The sequence below is a fragment of the Saccopteryx leptura genome, chromosome X (genome assembly GCF_036850995.1).
Source record: "Saccopteryx leptura isolate mSacLep1 chromosome X, mSacLep1_pri_phased_curated, whole genome shotgun sequence".
NCBI classification, from domain to species: domain Eukaryota; kingdom Metazoa; phylum Chordata; class Mammalia; order Chiroptera; family Emballonuridae; genus Saccopteryx; species Saccopteryx leptura.
The window spans coordinates 100,569,102-100,592,479 of NC_089516.1; the positions used below are offsets into that span (position 1 = coordinate 100,569,102).

Sequence of the window (23,378 nt, forward strand, 5' to 3'; positions counted from 1 at the left end):
TCCTCATCAGTGGAAGAAGATGGACAATTGTAGAGTGACAGGATAAGTGTGACAGAGGGTACTATGGGAGTACGATATGATTTCCCAAGCCTAGTTCACTTTCTCCACCATTTCTGGGCTCTTGTGTGGTCTCGCCTTCCTTTATGGCTCTTTGCTGCCCTCTACTGTTCACTTGGTGGAATTTATGAGCATTTAGAGAATAATGTGGATTTCCTTAGTCTGGTTCCACCTTCAGTCAGAGCCTTGGTCCTAGGCTTTGCAGTGGGGAAGTGGATCTGGAGTGAGAAATGGGGAGATCATTCCCTATAAACCAAAAAAGCTTAGAGTTTGGGGCTTCTCTTTCCTAGAAATCTCTTGTAATTCTCCACAAATAACTGGCTTGGGTTTTTACTCAAGGCAAGATAGCTTTCCTAGAGGTACCTCTTGTTCCCAGGAGCTCTGTTTTCCTAAGAGACACACTTCTGCTTCTTCCTGTGGTTTTGAGGGGGCTGGGTGGTGCTTAGCGGGAACTCCATTCATCCCTTGTTCCTTCAGTCCTTCTGCACCACCATATCTGTCCACACTGCTCTTTTCTTCCACCCACCTGGCTGCTGCTTTCTGTTTCTTCTCCTCCTAGCCCTAGAACCTCTGGTACTATATTTTTGTGTAACTTCCCAGCCTCCCCCACCAGCTCTCCACAGAATACAAAGTCCTATCTCTTGCCTGCATCTCTCTCTAATGGAGACTGCTTTTTCTTCTCAGCCCCATATGCTGCCCAGCTCTCCACTGTCTCTTCTAGACCATGGTTTCACCGCTACCTTCTGTGAGAATGCTTCTCCTTTATCATGCTCTTGACCTTTTTCATCACTTGTCACTTGCCCCACATTCCTAGATGTCTTTGGCCCATGGGCTGCCACATTTTTTTGTGTGTGTGGCAGAGACAAAGAGAGTCAGAGAGAGGGACAGATAGGGACAGACAGGAAGGGATAGAGATGAGAAGCATCAATTCTTTTTTTTTTTTAGTTTTATTTATTTATTTATTTATTTATTTTTATTTATTCATTTTTAGAGAGGAGAGAGACAGAGAGGGAGAGAGAGGAGAAAGAGATAGAGAGAGAGAAGGGGGAGGAGCTGGAAGCATCAACTCCCATATGTGCCTTGACCAGGCAAGCCCAGGGTTTTGAACCGGTGACCTCAGCGTTTCCAGGTTGACGCTTTATCCACTGCACCACCACAGGTCAGGCGAGAAGCATCAATTCTTCATTGCGGCTCCTTAGTTGTTCATTGATTGCTTTCTCATATGTGCCTTGACCAGGGGGCTACAGCAGACCGAGTGACCCCTTGCTTGAGCCAGCAACCTTGGGCTCAAGCTAGTGAGCCTTGCTCAAACCAGGTGAGCCCATGCTGAAGCTGGCGACCTTGGGGTCTCGAACCTGCATCCTCCACATCCTAGTCCAACGCTCTATCCACTGCACCACTGCCTGGTCAGGCACATTTTTCCATTACAATGCTAGCCAGCATCCTGAGAGACCGTCAGTGAGGACTGCTCATTCCACCCCAGCTCTTCAAGGTTTGGGTTTCTTATTTCAGGGACTTCTACATCTGCTTCTCTTCAGCCATCTGGACCTTGCCTTCTCCCTTCCCCTAAAACTCCTCTGTCTGAGATCATAAGCCTCTATGTCCCATTCTTTGACCCAAATCTCTAATCCTTTTAGCCTCCTCCTTTTCCCAATCGGCTTACACCACTATGACTAATGACTGGAACTTTCCTTTCACCAGCTCCTGAAAGTATCTCACTCCCTTGCCCCTTGCACTGAGACTAGTGTCTAAACCCAGTGCCCAGTCTTGGCCTACTAGCGAAAAGTTCTCAAGTCGTTCAGAGTTGGGCCACCAAAATGTCAAGGTTCCTGTTATAATTGTGCTCTCAACACCTTGTGAGGTGATTTTCGGTGGTATAGAAAAAAACATTAAGAAAATAGTTATGTCTTTAATGTATATTAAAATAAATATCTGATGCAATGAATCCAGGATTTCATAGGTAATATAAAGTTTCTCTTATAAACAAATATAGCTCAGGAAAAAGTCAATAGATTGAGGACATATGAACATAATAATATAAGTGGTTCCATGGCTAAGGTGCTGCTCTCAGGGCTCCCCAAACCTCCTCCTCTCTTGGCTTGCCTACCTCACTGACCATGTCTTCCTGTCTCCTTTAGTTCTTTCTCCCTCATCCTCTGAGATGTTGATTTCCCCGGAGTTCTGTCATGGGCTTACTTTCTTTTTTTTTTTTTTTTTTTTTTTTTTTTTTTTTGTATTTTTCTGAAGCTAGAAACGGGGAGAGACAGCCAGACAGATTCCCGCATGCGCCCCACAGGGATCCACCCGGCACGCCCACCAGGGGCGATGCTCTGCCCATCAGGGGGCGATGCTCTGCCCCTCCGGGGTGTCGCCCTGCCACGACCAGAGCCACTCTAGCGCCTGGGGCAGAGGCCAAGGAGCCATCCCCAGCGCCCAGGCCATCCCGCTCCAATGGAGCCCCGGCTGCGGGAGGGGAAGAGAGAGACAGAGAGGAAGGAGGGGGGGTGGAGAAGCAAATGGGCGCTTCTCCTGTGTGCCCTGGCCGGGAATCGAACCCAGGTCCCCTCCACGCCAGGCCGACGCTCTACCACTGAGCCAACCGGCCAGGGCCTTTTTTTTTTAATTTTATTTATTTTTATTTTTTACAGAGACAGAGTGAATCAGAGAGAGGGATAGACAGGGACAGACAGACAGGAATGGAGAGAGATGAGAAGCATCAATCATTAGTTTTTCGTTGCGTGTTGTAACACCTAGTTGTTCATTGATTGCTCTCCCATACGTGCCCTGACCGTGGGCCTTCAGCAGACCGAGTAACCCCCTGCTGGAGCCAGCAACCTAGGGTTCAAGCTGGTGGGCTTTTGCTTAAACCAGATGAGCCCACGCTTAAGCTGGCGACCTCGGGGTCTCGAACCTGGGTCTTCTGCATCTCAGTCCAATGCTCTATCCACTGTGCCACCACCTGGTCAGGCCATGGGCTTACTTTTTGTGTGCTGCTCCTGGCATGGTCTCATGAGCTCCCCCGGTTTAACCAGCAGTGTGTTCATGATGGCACCGCATCGCTCTTTGCAGCCCAGACTCAGGAGATTCAGTTTCGTGTTCTTACTCAGCATCTGCACCTGGATGCGGTGCTGCACCGAGCACACCTCGGACTCACTCCTCATCTGTCCAGGCTGCGCTCCTTCCTTATCTGCCCCATTGGCTTTGCTTCTCTTCCAGTGTTATTTTTTTTTGAGAGATGATACCACCCAGTTACCCCAGTAAAACTTGGGAATCAGCCCTACCCCTATATCTGATTAATTCATTCATCTATATGTCTTAGTCTATTCAGGCTGAAATGACAACATAACCACTGATTGGGTAGCTTATAAAAACACCTAAGTTTATTTGTCATAGTTATGGGATTTTGGAAGTCCAAATCAAGATGCTAGCATCATCACCTTCTGGTGAAGGCCCTCTTCCTGGCTCATAGGCAGCACCTTGTGCGTTCTCCCATGGTGGGCAGGTGAGGGGTCCCTCCGGAACATCTTTTTAAGGCACTGATCCCGTTCAGGAGTGCCCCACCCCCAGGACCTAAGTACCTGCCAAAGGCCACACCTCCTAATACTGTTATCTTTGGGGGTAAGGATTGCACTATATGAATTTGGGAGGACACAAACATTCAAATCATAGCAACATATTTTCATGTGCTTTATTTCTCTTTTTTTAACAGAGACAGAGAGAGAGAGAGTCAGAGAGAGGTATAGACAGGTACAGACAGACAGGAATGGAGAGAGATGAGAAGCATCAATCATTAGGTTTTCGTTGTGCATTGCGGCACCTTAGTTGTTCATTGATTGCTTTCTCATATGTGCCTTGACCATCGGCTTTCAGCAGACCGAGTAACCCCTTGCTCAAGCCGGCGACCTTGGGTCCAAGCTGGTGAGCTTTTGCTCAAACCATCATGTGCCTTATTTCTGCCAGGCTCTGCACTGGCCTCTGGGGTGCCCTGATAAGCGAAAATCAGATACCACCTGTTCCCTTATAGAGTACATATTGTCTTTTCCAGACCATTATTGTGGGGAGGCAGGCGTGAATCAGTCATACATATGAAAATGTATAGGGTGGGGCCAAAGTGGGTTTACGGTTGTGACTATGGAAAACAGAGTTTATACTTGTATTATTATTTATTCATTATTGTATTATTTTCCATACAAACAAGTATAAACCTACTTTTGCCCCACTCTGTATAACTGAGGTAAGTACTCTGAAGGGAAGGAATGTGCTCTTACAAGAGCTTATAACAGCACAAGCTGACCTGGGTTGGAGGTTTGGGGGAGAGTTCCCTGAGGAAGTGACATTTTTACTGGGAGCTGAAGGATGAGTAGAGGAGTTTACAAGGGAGCTGCAGGATCAGGAGAGGTGAACCCGTACAGCCGGATAAATGGCCTGTGCAAGAGCACTGCAGCAGGAAGGAGAGCTGGGGAGGGCGGAAGGGACCTAAGGGGAAGGCAGCGGTCAGGTGTGGAGGGCTTTCTGGCCATGGTCAGGGACTTGCCTTTATTCTAAAGGCTGTGGGAAGCCAGAGAAAGTTTTAGGAAATGGCATAAAATCAGTTTGTTTTTCCTTTTGATTCTTTGCTTACATAATTCATTAATATACCTATGCTCCTCAACTTACAATGGGGTAATGGCCTGAAAAACCCATAGTGAGTTGAAAATAAGTTGAGAATGCATTTAATATACCTAACCCACCGAACCAACATCACAGTTTTCCCTAGCTACCTTAAACATGCTGAGAACACATACATTAGCCTCCAGTTGGACAAAACCATCTAACAATGAATATGCTGTAGAGTATCAGTGTTTACTTCGTGATCATGTGGCTGACTGGGAGCCGCTGTCCAGCATCAGTAGAGAATATACTACCGCATATTGCTAACCTGGGAAAAGATCCAGTTCGAAATTGTTAGTATGGTTTCTACTGAATGTGTATTGCTTTCACACTACTGTAAAATCGAAAAATCATGTCAACAACCATTGTAAGTCAGGGACCATCTGTACCTCAAAATCTAAGATGCAAAAAGTCATTTTGTGAAAACTTACCTTCCTTTCTCCCAGCCACACACCTCCCTGACAACCCCACAAGTAAACATTATATTTTTTGCTTTCGCCTATCCTTCCAAAGTTTGTTTTGAACATATAAGTAAATTTGAGAAGTATTTCATTTTCCTCTTCCTTAAAACGAACATCTCCAAAAAGGGCACTACTACACAACTGTTTTGTTGCTGTTGTTACTATTTTGCTTAGCAGTATTTCCTAGCCACTGTTCCATATAAGTCCGTAGGAAGCTTTGCATTCTTTTCCAGAGCAGCTTGTGTTCCATTGTGTGGGTGATAAAATACAGTGTAATAAAAATAGCAGCACTTTCTATAGCAGTATGACATGGCAGATGACGTTGTTGCAAGCTCCTCAGATTTACTCATTTAATCCCCACCACAGTCCCTGTAGGTAAATGTTACTGTTACCTCTCTTTTAAATGAGGAAACTGACACTCAGATACTAAGCAGAAGACCCAGAATTTGACACTGGTATTGGCTCAGGGGTTTTTGCTGTTAGACATAACACAAAGCTGCAACACTATACCATACTTTATTCTGTCTCCTGTTGATAAACATTTAGGTTGTTTCAAATATTTTGCTAATATAGGTAACATTGCCCTAAATGACCTTGTACTAATGCCATTTTGCTTGTGTGCAAGTGTATCTGTACCACAAAGCCCTGCAAGTAGAATAGCTGAATCAGAGGGTGTGTGTGGTTTTTATTTTGATGGATATTCTCCAATCCATAAAATTATACCAATTTAAATGTTCACTAGTAATGTGTAAGAGTGCCTGTTTCTACACAGCCTCACCAAAAGAGTGTATTTCAAACTTTTAAGATTTAGCCTATGTGATGGGTAAAAATAATGATATATCAATTCAGTTTCAGTTTGAATTACGCTTATTTTGAGTGTTAAAATGGTCTTATCTCACTGTTTATCTGTGTGTTGCCACTAGGTGGAAGTAGTCTCATATTTTCACCTTTTGAAGACATGAGGATATGCGACTGAGATAAATTTTAAATATTAATTTAAACTGATAATAAATGATCAGTTGGTAGTGTTTATTGTAATTAAGATGCAGTTGGAATGATGGAGAAGGTAACGTCGGTGAGGTTCCAAGATTTCTGCTTGAGTGGCTGGTGGCAAGGAGGAGAGGGGGATAGGGTGCTGCTAATGGAGAGAGAGCATAGAACTGTGATGGCGAACCTTTTTATAAAAAACCCGCCCACTTTTGCAGTGCTGGTCAACCTGGTCTCTCCCGCCCTCTAGTGGGCGTTCCAGCTTTCTTGGTGGGCCAATCACGGCACCATTTGGTTGCTCCGCTACGCCCACCATGAAAGCTGGAACGCCCACTAGTGGGCAGGAGGCACCAGGCTGACCAGCACTGCAAAAGTGGGTGATCTTTATGAAGAGGTTTGCCACACAGGCATAGAAGGAAGGAGCATGGTTTGGGGGGGATCATATGACTTGGTTATAATATTATATGGTTTGGGGCCAGGAAATATTACTTGGGTTTTAGATACTTCTGGGCTATCCAGGTTGAGTTGTCCAAGAGGCAGTCAATGGAATATTCTGGACCTGTTCAGAGGCATGTGCGATAGAGGCTAAATGCAGTATCATTGCTCTAAAGGTGGTAGATACCAACATGGAGTTAATGAGGTGGTCCAGGGTAACTGTGTACATGGGGAAGAAATAGAACTCAGAAAAAGGTTGAGGGGCATCCACCTGTGGATAACAGACAAAGGAAGAAGAGTGTAAGGAGATGGCAGGAACGGTCAGAGGAATGGGAGTGATTGGTTGTTTTGGAAACTAGGGCGATAGAAGTGTTCATCAAATAGTAGTACTCGAGAGTGCCGCATTGTTTCAGAGAGTTCCAGGAGGGTCAGTCGGTTAGAGAAGTGGGGATGGGAAGGAAGAGGAAGTCCAGGCTGGTAAGGAAGGGGTGGTTCAGGGTGTTGCAGAGCCAAGGGAGGGATTTTTCTCCTTACTTTCCCCTTTTCTTGTTACTGTCATTCCTTTTCCAGTACTCCCCTCTCCTCTCTACGCAAGGCTAGGCATATCAAAGTGCTAAGATGAAGGCCAGTAGTGAGAGGGAAAATTGAAGGTACTAGAGAGAAAAGGGAGTGGATAAATTACGAGGTAATGACAACTGCAGAAAATGGAAGCAGTTTGTGGAAGATTGAGAAGAGTAGTAACAAAAGGAGCAAGTGCTGCAGGAAATGGGAGGAGATCATTCTTGACTGTTTGGGTACTGTTCAGGGATAGCTCTGCTTTGATGGAGATATTCTTTGTTTGATTTGTTCAACATGGTAGCCACCAGCAGATGAAATATGGCTTATTGCAACTAGAAGGAACTAGGACTGAGGAATTTCTAATTTGACTTCAGTTTAATGAAATTGAAATAGCTACCTATCTTCAGTAGCTACTACAGTTGATCCTTGATCACACAGGTTTGAACTTCACAAATCCACTTACAGTGGATATTTTCAATAAATACAGAATTGGCCCTCTAAATCTGTGGATTTTACATCCATGGATTCACCCAATTTCAGACTGAACACAAAGTCAACGGTTGGGAATTTATGGATGCAGAGGGCCAACTGTATGCATTGTTCTATGTCATTTTGTATAAGGAACTTGGGCATCCATGAATTTTTGTATTTGTGCTGGTCCTGGAACCAATCCCCTGCAGATAACAAGGGGCAACTGGGAGTCTAAAGTCGAGTTTTCTGCTTAGTGGGGATCAATGTTTCTAACCCCCTATTGTTCAAGTGTCAGCAGTACTTGAACAGCATAGCTCTAGAGCTTTGGTGACTAGCACTGAAGAGATCCACCCGAAACAAATTTTTGTGTGTTTTTACAAGACCAGTTTGTACAGCCACCCCGTTTTCTCCAGGAGGACTCAGCAGCCTCAGGGACGAAGCAGAACATCTGGCTGGAGGGATCCATCCAAGTTTGACACGTTGTAAATATGGCCAATGGCACGGAAGATCCAGAACGCAAAGGGTGTTCAGGGTTCGTGGCAGAGTTTGGTAACGCTGCCCCCCACTGTCCTCCTTTAGGGTTTTCCACCCAAGGGAAGGTCACTCAGGAACAAGAGCAGAACGGGAAACAGAATGCCACTTTGTTCTTTGCTGAGCGGGCACCCGGTACCTCCATCCAGTGCAGGCAGGGCTCCTCAGGCACAGGGCTAGAGTGTGCAGCTTTGTGCTGACACCTAAATGAACCGCTTGCTCTGTACGCACCCTGCGAATGTAAGGTGGACTGATACACAGAATGGTCCCGAGCTTACTTCCCGCCTAGTCAAAGGAAGTGAGAAGTTAGAGAGGCAGGTGAACAGGCCTACCTGCCCCAGACAGAGTCTTCTGAGATTTACCCTATTTCTCCATGGAGAAGACGCTCCAATGCATAAGATGCACCTTAATTTCGGGGCCCGAAATTTGAAAAATAAATGTATTACATAAACTTATTGAACTCAAGTTTTATTCATCTACAACAAGGAGTGCAAAAACAAGCGTGAAAAAGCAGGAAATGCAAGTTAAAAACCCCCTGCAACCACTGTATAAGACGCACCCAGTTTTAGACCCCAAGTTTTTCGGAAAAATGTGCGTCTTATACATGGGGAAATACAGCAAATGTTGAAGCTGACCTACCTGTTTTCATTCCCGGTTCTGTTACTTACTAGATGTGTGACCTTGGACAAGTTCCTTAACTTCTCTGTGCTTTAATTTCCTCATCTATAATATAAGAATAGTAGTACTTCCTCAAAGGGTTGTAATGAGCATTAAATGTATTTATATATGTAAACGCTCAAAATAGTGCCTGTCACTTAGTTCGCACTTGTATAAATTTGCTATTATTAGTGTGATCTCTGCTTGCTAATGTACCATGACTCTGCCTGCTAGTGTAATCAAATGTGGTCTGGACAGTTTCGTAGGTTCTCACCTTTAGCAGGCCACCCCTGAGGAAAAACTAGTGACAGAGGAGGTAGGAATGTGGGGCAGGAGGCATGAAGAGGACCCTCTGCCCAGCAGGAGGTTGAGGGCGCCAGTATGAGAGTTCAGGTGATTGGTCATGGGGTCCAGCCTGGTGTGGAAGGAGGTGAGGCTGGGAGAGAGCTGCAGACCCGGGAGGAAATCCCTGCAGGGAGACTGGGGCGTCAGGTGCTCAGAGGTCACAAAGAGCTACGGCATGTGCACGGGAGGAATGCGAACATGAGAGCTGAAACTCCGGGAAGCTGTGTCTGACCACAGTCAGATGAACCTGACTGAGGCAGGGTGATTGTCAGTGCTGATTGAAAGTGGTTGTAGGTGGGGCGGTAGAGCAGGGGTGGCCGATCTGTAGGCAGGAAGTTCAAGAAGCCATGAGGTGAGGCTGGTGGAAGCGGCACCTGCATGGATGTTGAGATCACCCCACCGAATGCTGGCAGGAAAAGGCCTAATGTGGATGAGCAGGGATGAACCTGGTAATGACCTGGAGGACTGTGGGTAGCAGTGACTAGGAAAAGAAGCTGGGGCTTGAAAGGAGAAAACAGAAGAGCAAATATCTAAAAGCAATAATGAGGGGCTAATAGAGTCTTCAACTCCCCTTTCCCCCCAAAAAAAGTTTCTGTGAGAATAGGGGGATGAGAAAAACAGCCTCTGTTCAGAGCAGCCAGAGGGAGAAGTCGTGTCCTCCGGGGAGAGCCAGGTCTCCTTAGAGTGAGGAGCTAAAAGGGCCGTGCTGTGCAGACATGGAAGGTATAGAGGATTTGTTGATGGTGCCACCAGGTTTGGAGGCAAGTCAGCTGCGTGCTGGGTGTATGATGACTGCCTGCACAGCTTCGGCACCTGCAGGGCTGGCTGGCGACAGAAGACCTGCTACCCCGCCCACCTCAACTCCCTTTTCTTCATCTCTGTGGAGGTTTTTTTTTTTGTTGGTTGCTTATTGTTCTTTTATTTAGTAAGCGTCACTTAACCTAGAGTTCACAAAAAGGAATTAAGGGGCCATTAACTTGGATGAAGAAAAAAATCACGTTTTTTCTTGTCACTAACCTCCCTGCAGAAGTGTAGCCCATGAATGTAGGCAACAAGCGCACCTGCGCCTTTGTTGTCAGTCGCAATCACAGATGGCTTCCTATCACATTACAGCGGTTGCGGACAGATCAGAATACTGTCTAGCCTTCCCACTGCTTTGAAATTATGCTAGTAATTAGACATATGGCTAGATCTTATAATAAAATGCATTAATAAAGAAACACTGGAGGACTGTATTTCAAATCTGTTTACCTATTTTAATAACCGTTAATATCATTGGCTTATTTTATAGCCCTTTTCCTTTTATTTTATGCATTTAAAACATTGTTCAGAGAAGGGATTTGTTCATGTCCCCACGCTGCCAGACGGGTCCCTGTCTGGCGGGAGGAAGGTAAAGAAGCCTTGCTTCCAGGCTTCCTGGAAAGCCCTTCCTGTTTCACTAGAGGGCGCTCCTGTCTCAGAATTGGGAGTGGTGGCCCCTTAGGCTTGTTTTGAAGTACAGACAAATCTCATGGTCTTTGTAGACATTTCTGGAAACTGTGGTATAAGAACCCCACTGTTGTTTGATCCCCCTTGTCTCTTGAGTGGGCTTTAAGCTTGTTTCCTGGAGGGTGAGGGTGGGGATACATGCCTGTTCTAGCTTCTAGACCAGTTAAAGCCAAAGCACTTTAGCCAATGAGGGCTTGAAAATTGGCCCCAAGGTCCTATTAACCCTAGTTCCATGCCATGCTGCGTGTTCCCTGCTCCCTCCCCCCATTATCCCAATGTCCTTCCTGCACAGCAAGCCTCAGGAAGCTGGAAAAGCCTTTTCTCTTTAACTAGCTTTTCACTCTCACTATGCTGGTCAGGCAAGGGGCTGCGGAAAGGATAAGGGACTCAGGTAGATTCTGAAAGCTCTTGAGGAGGGAGGAGAGCTGGGAATTTGAAAAATTGACCAAGGCCTAACCTTTTGCAAAAGGGCGGGGAGGTGAGTTTCTGAAGACCTCCCTGCTAAGGAGGAAGGAACTGAGGCTCAGTAACACGTTGTGGGAGCGGAAGATTATTTCCCACTTAATCTTATCAGCTTCCCAAAGACATTCCTTCCAACATCTTGCCAGATTGTGGCCCTTCTGCTGGCAGCTGTTCCCCAGCCTTTTGGTATCTCTTCCAGCTCCAGGTCTTCCCGAGTCGGTGTTTCTCCTGTGGGGTCGGAGGACCTAGCATGTGGTTGTTACTAAAATGAAAATTCCAGGGCCCACTCATATCCTAGATGCAAGTCTCTGGGGCAGGGCCCAGGGATCTGCATTTTCTAAACATTCTCTAGGACAGAGGTACTCAAAGTGTGGTCCTGGGATCATCAGCAGCCCCAGCAGCAGCCAACTGAGGAAACTTAGAGGTACAAATTCTCAGATTCCTGATTCTAGGCCCTGCCCCAAATCTACTGAATTTAGAGACTCTGGCGTGGGACCCAGCAAACTGTTTTTGTTTCTTTTTGTTTTTTTTTATTTTTTTGGGGGGGGTTGTATTTTTCTGAAGCTGAAAATGGGGAGGCAGGCAGACAGACTCCCGTATGCACCCGACTGGGATCCACCCGGCATGTCCACCAGGGGGCGATGCTCTGCCCATCTGGGGCATCACTCTGTCGCAACCAGAGCCATTCTAGTGCCTGAGGCAGAGGCTACAGAGCCATCCTCAGCGCCCAGGTCAACTTTGCTCCAATGGAGCCTTGGCTGCGGGAGGGGAAGAGAGAGATAGAGAGAAAGCAGAAGGGAAAGAGTGGAGAAGCAGATGGGCGCTTCTCCTGTGTGCCCCGGCCAGGTTACCCGGGACTCCCGTACGCCAGGCTGACGCTCTACCACTGAGCCAACCGGCCAGGGCCCAGCAAACTGCTTTTTAACAAGCCTTCTGGGGAATTCTGGTGTCAACTCATGTTTGAGAGCCAGCCCCGTAGGGGATTGTGATATAGAATGAAGGTTAAGTCTCATTGTCTCAAATGATCCAAGAGTTGGTCCCCCTCTTGTGGAAAGCTCACCCCAGACCCAGCTGATAGCTAACCGCAGAACTCTGTGAGGCATAATGGTGTGCTATGTTTAAATAACACTGTTCTCTAAAGTATCTACATGCTTTAGCTTTTTTATCCATACAGTGCTCCTGAAAGGGAGGGAGGGAGAGCCTGGGATTCCTGTGTTAGAGGGACACTGATGCTTAGAGGGTTTTTGACCCACATAGATGGTCACACAGCAACTTGGTAAGAGTAGAAGCTAGAACCTGGGTCACTGAACTCCAATGGTTATTCTTTTAGGCCAGGTTCGCCTGATGAATTCTTTGCTAGCTCAGGGTCCTCATTTTGTGTGCAGTTGGCAGAGAGCTGACTCTCTGATCCTCATGGGTAAAGTTGGGTTTTTAAGTTGCCTTAGCCATAGGCTGTGTGACTGTCATCCCATAGTTTGTACTTCGAGGGTGAAGCCTGGCCTGAGTGAGCTCTCTAGCATCTCAGCCTAGAAGGTCAACAAGATGGACATTCCATATGGACTCCAACTCAGGACAGCCTCCACTTCCTTGTACCTTAAACAGTTCATTCAGTCAAATGCCTAGGTGAAGAAAAATCTGACTTGAGCTTGCACTCAATGGCTAGGAAAGTGATATAGCTTGGCATGCCATAACAAATACCATGGACTAGGTGGCTTAAACAACAGAAATTTATTTCCTCACTAATGAAGACACTAGCAGTTTCAGGGTCTGGTGAGAGCCTACTTCCTAGTTTACAGATGGCCATCTTTCTGCTGTGTCCTTACATGGTGGAAGGGGCAAGGGATTTTTCTGGCCTCTTCTTATAAGGGCGCTAATCCCATTCATGAAAGCCCCACCCTCATGACCACATCCAACCATAATTACCTCCTAAAGGCCCCATATCCAAATATTATCACATTGGGGTTAAGATATCAACATATGAAATTTGGTAAAGAACAAACCAGTCAACGTACACAGTTATGATAAATAATAAGTCATTGATATAAGCCACTAGGTTTTGGGAATGTTACACAACAGTTAACCGAAAGAACACTTCCCTCTGCACCCCCAACAATAAATAAACAAGCATGAAACCCCACATATGGAGCCTTATAGACCATTATAAGAACTAGATATTCTGTTCTTAGGGCTGTGGGTGGCCCTTCATGGTGGGGGGGGTGTCTTAGGGTAGCATTTCAAGAGGGAATATGTAAGTACTTATCAAGCCTCTTGTTGCATCTGTTTTGATGATGTGCCATTGAACAAAGCAAGTTATATTGGCTGAGCCATGTGAGCCGCAGGGCCACATCATTGTTGGAGGGTAATACATAAGGGTGTAGATACCATGATAGCATGATTCACTGGGAGCCAGTACTGTTACAGTCTACCACAGGAGCTAAGATTAGATGTTGGATTAAAGAGTGAGATGCCCTTTAGATATCCAAGTACAGTATTGAGTAAGCTGTGAGCTATGTGAGTCTGGAGTTCAAGGCAGAGGTCCAGGCTGAGTTGTAATGGTTGGAGTTATCAGCACATAGATTATATTAAAGCCATGAAATAGTTTGAAATCCCTAGGGAATAAAAGTATATAGGGAAAAGCTCCGAGTTCTGTACTCTGATGATTCTCTTTATCATTTAGAGGTCAAGGGGATGAGGAGAAACCAGTACAGTAGACTGAGAAGTCAGGAGGGGAATTAAAGAGACAGTAGGATTCCCAAAGCCAACTGAAGAATGTTTCAAGAACAAAAGGGAACATAAGATGAGGCCTGAGAATTGACCATTGGATTTAGCAATGAAAAGGTTATTTGTGATCGTGTGTGTGTGTGTGTGTGTGTGTGTGTGTGTGTGTGTGTGTGTGTGACAGAGACAGAGAGAGGGACAGGGGGACAGACAGACCAAAAGGGAGAGTGATGAGAAGCATTAATTCTTTGTTTTGGCTCCTTAGTCTCCTTAGTTGTTCATTGATTGCTTTCTCATACATGCCTTGACCCGGGGGCTGCAACAGACCAAGTGACCCCTTACTCAAGCCAGGGACCTTGGGCTCAAGCTGGTAAGCCTTGCGCAAACCAAATGAGCCCGCACTCAAGCTGGCAACCTTGGGGTTTCGAAACTGGGTCCTCCACATCCCAGTCCGACGCTCTTTCCCTTGTACCATTGCCTGGTCAGGCAGTTATTTGTCATCGTGATGAGAGTTGTTTTGGTGGAAGCCTGATCAGACCAGGTTAAGACAGAATTGGAAGAGAGGAATTCTAGACAGTGAGTATAGACATGTACTGTCCAATAAAAATATGCGAGCCACATAGGTAATTTCAAATGTTCTAATAATTACACTAAAATAAAGGTAAAAAGAAACAGGTAAAAATAAATTTTAATAATATACCTTACATCTTCTTTAAGTCAATATATTTAAAATATTATCATTCTAATATGAATAATATCAAATTATTACCAGGCCAGGATAGTTGACATCTTTTGAAATCCAGTGTGTATTTTATACTAACAGTTTCCCTCAATTCAAACTGGTCATATCTCAAGGGCTCAATAGTCATACATGACCCATAGATGCCATACTGGACAGTATAGTTACTGAAAGTACTCTCAAGAAGCATTGCTATTAGAGGGGAGCAGAGGACTGGGGTGGTTGCAGCGGGAAATGGGGGCAATTGTTTATTTGTTTGTTTTAGAATGGAAACTATTACAGTGTATTTAGCTTATATGCTAATGTGAATAATCTAGTAGAGAAGAAGAAACTGTGGATGTAAGAGAAAGAAGAAAGTTGCTGGGGTGGTACTGAGTGGGAAAGTGGGGGCAGGATCCGGATACAGTTGGGAGGCCGGGCCTTGGCTAGGAAGCCGGGCAATCCATGCCTGAGAATGGGTGAAAGCGGAGCGCATCAGGCTCCGATGCAGTTAGGAAGTTAGATGCGATTATGAGAACTCCTGGATTATTTTTCTCTGATTCCTTTTTTCCCCCGTGAAGTTGGAAGCAAAGTCATCATCTGAGATTGAGGTTGGGATAAAAGTATTGAACATCTGAGAAGAGACGAGAAAATATTAAACTGTGGTGTGAGAGAGTGAATAGACTGGGGAAGTGTATGATTGCCTGGCAACAGGAAGGATGCCCTTGAGGTTTGTGATCACAGATTTGAAGTGAGAACAGTCAGCATGGTTTTTCTATAGCCACATTCAACTGCTTATGTTCAAGCAAGGAGGAGGAGAAAATTGGAACCTAACCAGAATTATTTTTTCAAGATGAGTATGATAATAAGAGGTACAATTGAGTCAAAGACGTATGCCAGAGATTAGAATGATGGACCATGGAATTTAATGAGGGAAGAGGAAGCTTTGGGGGATAGAGCACAGACGATAGAACCAATACTGGGTTTGCAGATTCCGGTGGGGTCAAAGAAGAGTTCAGATCAAGGTTGGAGGAAGTTAGCTGTAAGGAGGGAATGCTTGACTTATGGAAAGGCTGCAGATATTCATAATTATAAGGTCTCAGGCCTGACACGACAATGAGTGGTTAAGGTGCAATAGAGGACAGTACATTTACTGGAGAAGAGCCTAAGGAACAGAGAAGTCAGGATCCTGGAACTAGGCATATGTTGAAATTATCAAGAAATATGACAGGACTATTTTGGAGAGAGTGGTACCAAGAATATTTTGGAGAGAGTGGTACCAAGCCAGGTACTAATATCCTCAAAGAATATTGAGAGTCAAGACCCATACACTGTAGACAAGTGTAAAGGGAAGGTAGTGGGTGGTACAGGGTGGTGGTGGTGCAGTTGTCGGGAGAAGGGAGGAACAGTGGTCAGGAACAACAGTGCAAAGAAAGACGTTCCTACTGTACCTACAGGGGCCAAAGACCAAAACCAGTGACTATTTTAGAGGGCTAGAGATGAAACAGGCTCCTCATGGGGAGAGGTAGGAGGAGGAAGAGCACAAGGCTGAAGGACACATTTAAACAAGTTATTGGAATGTTAGTAATTTGGCTAAAGATTTCTCTGTGACTGCATGTCCTGGTCCCTTTTCCTGGAATTCCCTTCCTTGTGTGCCTTGAAAAGTTTTCTTTATTTTTTTTCTTTTAGATTTTATTTATTCATTTTAGAGAGAGGAGACAGAGAGAGGGAGAGAAACAGAGAGAGAGAGAAACAGAGAGAGAGAGAGAAACACACACACAGAGAGAGAGAGAGAGAGAGAGAGAGAGAAGGGGGAGGAGCAGGAAGCATCAACTCCCACATATGCCTTGACCAGGCAAGTGCAGGGTTTCGAACCAGCTACCTCAGCATTCCAGGTTGACGCTTTACCCACTGCGCCACCACAGGTCAGGCTTTTTTCATGTTTTATCAGGCTTTTCCTGCATTGCTAATTTCCTGAAATTGCTATAGCAAAGACTATCAGTGACCAGCATGTTACCAAATTAAGTGGAAGTTATTTGCCTTTCCTTTACTCTATCTTTGTAGAGATGTTCCCAGTTTAATTTTATGACGGTGGGAATGCTCTGGCTCTGTACTGTCCAATATGGTAGCCACTACCCACATGTGGTTATTGAGCCCATGAAATGTAATGTGATAGAGGAAGAACATTTCTAATTTTAATTCATTTAAGTGTAAATTGAGTCATGTGGCTAGTGACAACCTTTAATGTTGTCTTCAATCCTGTTTCCTCATGGATCCTCTTTCTTCTGGCAACTGTTGCTGTTTTCCAGACTGTGTCCGTGGTCCTTTCATTTCATTCTGTGGTCCCTTCCTCATTGATCGTATCTATACTCCAAGCGCTGTTGGACAGCCATTTCCCTCTCCTGGACACTAGACATGGCCATCCATAGTCTATCGGAGATGTCTGCTTGCATATCCCATCAACATTCAGGGTCAGTATGTTCCAATCTGAACATGTCTCCCCCCTCAATCAAGTCCTCTCCGTTCCTGAAGTCATACACGTACCTGGGAGTCACCCTGGATGTCCCCATGTCAAAGAAATCGCCAAGTCACCTGTATCTCTGCAGCAGAATCTGAACCGGTCTACACTCTTGTCCTTTTCCGATCCATTGTCCACACAGCTGCCACAGCAGTCTAGCTCAAACATGAATTGACCTTGCACTCCTCTGTTTAGAAAAACAACAACTATTAATGGCTTCTCAGTGTGTATAGGATAAAGGCCAGGTTACCCAACATGACAAACAAGGCTCTTCATGATCTGACCTCACTCGCCTGTCTCTCCAGCTTCATCTCCTGACACGTCTCCTCCCACTTTATGGTCCAGGAAGACAGACTTGCTTGGGTTTACATGCAAACAGCATGCTGTTTCCAGCCTCTACAACCTTTTTTCCGGCTGTACCCACTGCCCAGAATGTCCTTTCCTTCCTTCAAGCTCTTACTCAAAATCCTTCCTGTTCTTCAAAACTCACCTCAACTCTGATCTTTCCCAGGGACCCTTCCTTGGTGTCCCCATGACACACTTACCTTCTCACTGTTCACGTGCAGGCTGCAGGGCCATTCTCCATGGCAGGGACTGTCTTTACCTCCTTATTCTCCCTGACTTGCATGGAGTCTGATGCCCAGTGTGCACTCAGTCCGTGGTGAGTGGAAGTGTAACATGTGGAAGTGAATGAGTGGAAGGCAGTGAGAAGAAGATTGGAGAAGGGAATGCGGCCATGCCCAGCCTCATCTCCTTGCTGTACGTACTTCCTGGATGGGATTATGGAATGAGAGAAAGGGCCCGTGGGAGGCTTCTCTGGGGATAGGCCTTTGCTGCTGGTGGTGCAATTGACTTCTTTCCTAACACTCATAAAGCTTCTTTCTGTCAGAAATTGATTTCAGAAAAAGCTATTATCTAGGTTTCTTCTTACCTTTAGCATTGAAATGCTTCTATCCTCCTGGGATAGAAGATGCTAGCAGAAAACGTCACAATTTTTTTTTTAATAGAAAGTTTTACGTGTTTAATTTTTCTGAAAGTGCTTAAGTTTCTATTTTCCTTTGGAAGAAAACTGGTTGTTCACTGGGATTCTCCCAAGGGCCACATCCAGGTATATAGAAAAAAAGAATGATGAGTTTTTGCATATAATTTGCATATATTTGTGTAGACTGGGTCATCTATTCTCAGGGTGGTATCCTTTTCCTTTATTTTTCGAAGACATTGAATATTTGATCATCCTTGCCATGAAAAGAACTAACAGTAAAAAGGCAGTGGAGAGCACAAAGTCTCCCTTCCTAGAGAAGATCACCTGTTACAAGACTGCCCATCTTCTAGTCTGTTATGAGATTTTCAACGCCCACGGTGGGCGTGGTAGAAATAGCAGCTGCCATCTGTGTGCCAGGCTAGGTGCTGCAGTTACTTTTCCATAGCTTATTCTACTCAGCATCCTGAAAGGTAGATGTTACTTCCAGTCTACACATGGCGAACAGGCTTAGAGGGACAACACAATTTGACCAAGGTCACCTCTAGACAGTGGCAGAGACAAGATTCAACCCCAAAGCTGTCTGACACCAAGGCCTTTATTTTAAACCACTAAGCTATTCTTTCCATCTTCGACATACTATTTGGAGTTCTGTCTTTTGCACTCGCCATTACTAGCCAGGGACTTAGAGTGGCAGCGGACTGTTATACTTTATGGAGGTACCAGAGTTTACTTATCTCCCCATTTGGTTTGTTTCTAGTTTGTCAATATTACGGGCTATGCAAATATAAACATCTTTGTGCAAATAACAGCGGGTTCTTGGATTTTTTGTTTTTATTATAGGTATTTGATAGTAGTCCTAAAAGTAGGTTTGTTGAGCCAAAGGGTTGTAGTTTTATGATTCTCCAGAAAGTCTGTGCCCTTCAGTCACCTGTGCAGTGATCATTTTCTGGGTGCTTACTATTTGTATCCAGTGCTGGAGGTGAAGAAGTATTGCAGAAACGCCCCCCCCCCCCCAGAACTCACAGTCCGCTGTGATGGATGACGCAACACAGAAGGAATGACACGAAAGCAGGGGTTCGGGTGAGAGGAGGCAGCACAAGCACTGAGGAACGTGGCCCCGTGCAGTTCTGCGTGTTCCTTTTCCGGGTGTCACAAGGCGGGGTGGGCAGGAGCACAGTGGGGGGCTGCCCAGCAGCTGAGGCCTTGTCCCAGCTTTCCCCAGTTCTGTGGCTGAGCTGCCACCTGGATGAGGACACTTTCCCCATCTGCCCCCTTTGTGCAGCTACCGCCTGGCCCATGAGGCCTGCCATTACTGCCCAGCTATATACTAGGGGGAGCCAGCCAGAGGGTGGAGGGTAAGGACACCTGGGGAAATGGCTAGGGGCTTGAGGAGGGGCTTGAGCAGCAGCCTCAGCACCTTTTGGTCCTCCAGGGCCCCTCTTCTTCCGTTTTATGTCCCCAGCAGCCAGGGTAAAAATAGGGTGCCCAATTCCCTCTCGTTTAGCAGATAAGAAAGGGCATGAAGCATAAGTCCATAGCTCAGTGTCTTTTCAAGCAGTATGCTAGATGCTAGGGACACAGAAATGAGCCCCACATAGTCTGCAGCCACGAGGTACTCTGCTCTAGCAGGTTAGACAGACAAGGAAAGGGTACAACTTGGTGTGATGGAGGTCTGGACAAGTGGCAATGGGCATTGAGCAGTGAGTCCCCTGCAAGTGTCTGAGAGGCCAGTGCTCTGCTGTTGTGACTTTGGCTGTGGTGCTGCCCATCTCCCCGCCTCAGTTTCTCCATCTATAAAATGGAGGGATGAGTTTGATACACTAAAAGGACCTTATGGCTCAGATGTGCTGTGAGCTTGCCTCTTGTCAGAGAGCAAGGCTGAGCTGCCCCCCAGAAGACGTTTTGTGCTTTAGTCCCCGTCTCGCTCATCTTCTCCCTCCCCCGCTAGCCCCCACCCTCCTGCACCGTGTTCCTTGGTGTTCTGTCTCCAGCTTTCTTCCTCTCTCGGTCTACAGATATTCCTGTGCGTCAGTTACCACTCTGAGCTGACGACACCTGTGTCTGCATGTTCCACCCGGTCCTCTCCACTGAATGTGTGATTCATATAATAATATGGCTCATAGCAGGATTCAGACTACAATATAGATGTTAAGTGCTGTGTTGTCGTTCCCCCTGCTCAAAATGAAGTTGTTTCTTAACTATACCTGTCAGCTATACTCTTTAGCAGCCAGGCACGCTTGGTCTCATACATGTGAAAAATAAAAAGAGACATATCTCACTTCATTGAGCTTCACAGAGAGTGTGTTTTCATCAGCATCGAGGCCAGACCCTCCACCAGCAAAAACCATTACAGCTCACTGAAGGCTCAGACGATGGTTAGCATTTTTTAGCAATAAATGTTTTTAAATTAAGGTATGTACATTATTTTTTAAAGATACAATGCTATTCCATACTTAATAGACTACAATATAGTATAAACATACCTTTTATAGGACCGTGAAACCAAAAAAATTGTGTGGCTCCCTTTATTGTACGGGTCTGGAACCAAACCTGCAATATTTCCGGGGTCTGCCTAAAATAATAAAAATAGCATGTTAGATACCAGATTTGGCACCACACTCATTACTTAATTTATCTCAACTCATCTCTCCAAAACCTTGTGAAGTGGCCAGTGGTACCCCATTTTATAGATGAGAGAAATTTTAGCCCTGGCAGGATAGCTCCATTGGTTAGAGTGTCGTCCCAGACCCAGAACGTGAAGGTTGTAGGTTTGATCCCAGGTCAGGACATATACCGGAACAAATCTCCCCCCTACCTCTCTCTCTCCTTCCCTCCCTCTCTCCCTTTCTTTCTAAAATCAAGAAATAAATTTTAAGAAAGGACATTTAGATGAGTGAAACTGAATTCAAGAGATAATGAGGCTTGTTCAAGACCTTGGAGTTAATAAGTGACAAGAGCCAGGGTTTCAAAACCTGTTTCTGCCAGAATGCAGTGCCCACACTGTCATCCATCACACCATAGTTCCCAGAGTGCATCTGGGCTCCGAGGAGACATTTCCACTATGCCACAGACACTTCAGTTTCAACATGTCTAAAATTGGCCTCACTGTTTCCCTGCCTTCTCCCCAGTCTGACTTTTCCTGTCTTCGCCATCATAATAAATGACACTATCAACCCAATGATGCCCAAACTAGAGTCCTGGGAGTCTTCCTCGACCTTCACCCTACCTCCCAAAGTGCAATCATCCACCACTTCCTGGTGAGTTTTCCTTCATTTCTCTCCAGCCTCACTGCTGCTATCTTCAGAGGCCATCCATCCTCTTCCTTCCTTACCAGTCTCCCCGCCCCAGCTTCCTCTGCTCCAGGCCATCCCCACTGCACACCAGTGGGCCAGGGTGATCTTTCTCTAGCACACATCTGACCGCATCACTTTCCAGCTTCAAACCTTGCGCTGTTTTCTGTGGCTCTGCGGCAGAGCTCAAAGCTGGCCACCCATGGGCTGCACATCTAAGGCATGTTTTGTTTGGTCCACTGAGCATGCTCAAAACATGTGGAATTATTTGCTGACATATAAAAATCAGGAAATTCCACATGAAAGTTTATATTTCTGGCTTCTCTTGCAAAAGTGAAAAAAAACCTGGCAACTCTGGGCCCACATCCCTGCAGGACCGTGAGTGGGTGGGGCTGAGTGGCGGCTGTCCTCTTCAGAAAGGGCACGGGCTTTCCAGCTGGCCATCTCCAGCATCCCTAATGTTTCTTTGACGCTGGTCTCTCCTCTGCTCCCAGTTACCTTCCTGTACCTTTGAGCATTTGGGCTCATGGCCCTGCAGCATGGGACGGAGCCCAAAGCCCTCAGCCTGACCCCTAAAGTCCTATGTGGCCCAGCTTGGAGCAGCCGAGCTCTGCCAAGCTCTTAAGTGTAACTACACCAGCACACTCTCCTCTGCAGTCCCAAGTCTTACCCACTGTTCTCTGAATTGTGTGGCTCCCCGCTCACCTCTGCCTTAGTGTTCACTGCTGCTTTGGCATACCCAGGTCCCTTTGAAGTCCCATTTGTCCTTCAGGGCTCTGCGCCCACTGAACGAAGAATTAGTCCTTCTTTCCACCCTCCTCCCGCCCCGCAAAGCTGAGTTCTGTCCTTCCATAATACAGGGGTGGGCAAACGTAGGTTTACAGTTGTTCATATGGGAAAAAAAAACAGAATAATTAGTAAATAATCGTACAAGAATAAATTTTTGCATACTCACAACTGTAGACCTATGTTTGCCTTCCTCTGTATGTGGTACAAACCTTGATCACCACACCCATCATACTGGTTTATCATTCCTGACCCCCTTATCTTTTCCCCTGCCAGACTGTGAGTCTGAGATTGTAGGGGGCCTTTCTTCTTTATCTTTCCATCCCCAAAGCATGGCACAGTGCTTGGAATATAACTGAAGCCTAGTAACTGATGAATGAATGGATGCATCAATGAAGGACTTCCTTAGGAAATTACTCCTCCAGGATGTCATGTTGCCACCTACTCGCTTGGAGGAGAAGTGCCCAGGTTCCTTGCATTCTGGATCACTCCCCTCCAAGTCTCTCTTCAGAGTAACAGTCACACATTCTATAAACCACACGCCTGCTCTGCAAGCTCTGTAATGCAGCCAAGCCTACCGGGATGGTGGTTCGTAGTGACAATAGATGGAAAATATATCATGCTTACTGTACCGGGGAGGGAGTTGTCCAGCAGTTGGGACATGGCACAACCATTGGACGTGGCATATTCTTTATTTGTTTGAATAATAATAATGCTGTGGTAATGATAGCATCTAGCATCCATTGCACACGAGGGTGTACCAGATCTCGTTCTAAGTACGTCCTTTACCCCTTGCAACCACTTTAAGAAGTAGGTAGGACTATTGTCCCCATTTTACAGAAAACTCACCAAAGATTTGGGAAGTTTAAGCAATTTTTCCAGGGTCATACAACCAACAAGTTGTAGAGTCCAGATTTAAAACCAGATCTGTCTGACATCAAAATTAACATTCTCAACCACTATGCCATTCCCAATAGATGACATTTCTCTTCTGAAGCATGAGACAATGATTGAAATAAATGTGGAAGTGAAGGATATACAATTATATATACAGTGTTACCTCGAGATACGAACAGACCAACATATATATATAATTTTTTTTAAGATACGAGCTGTGACTCGGTCCATAGTTTTGTTCGAGATCCAAGCGAAATTCCGAGATATGAGTCATGATTCGGGAAGCTGCCGCTAGTTGGCGCGTTGGCGCACAGGTCCAGTATCGGCAGTTTGATATATGAGTTGACTGACTTATGAGCTTGGTTAC

The 23,378-nt window shown here is 45.7% G+C and overlaps 1 protein-coding gene and 1 non-coding gene across 9 annotated transcripts in view; both read left to right on the plus strand.

Annotated features, from left to right (window-relative positions):
- The window catches only part of TMEM164 (transmembrane protein 164), a 193,897-nt gene that overhangs the window by 163,729 nt on the left and 6,790 nt on the right, over positions 1-23,378 (plus strand). The gene's annotated exons all lie outside the window — the stretch shown is intronic.
- On the plus strand, positions 20,159-20,289 carry LOC136386621 (small nucleolar RNA SNORA63). The gene has a single exon (XR_010747986.1). It is a non-coding gene; the product is annotated as a small nucleolar RNA SNORA63 (small nucleolar RNA).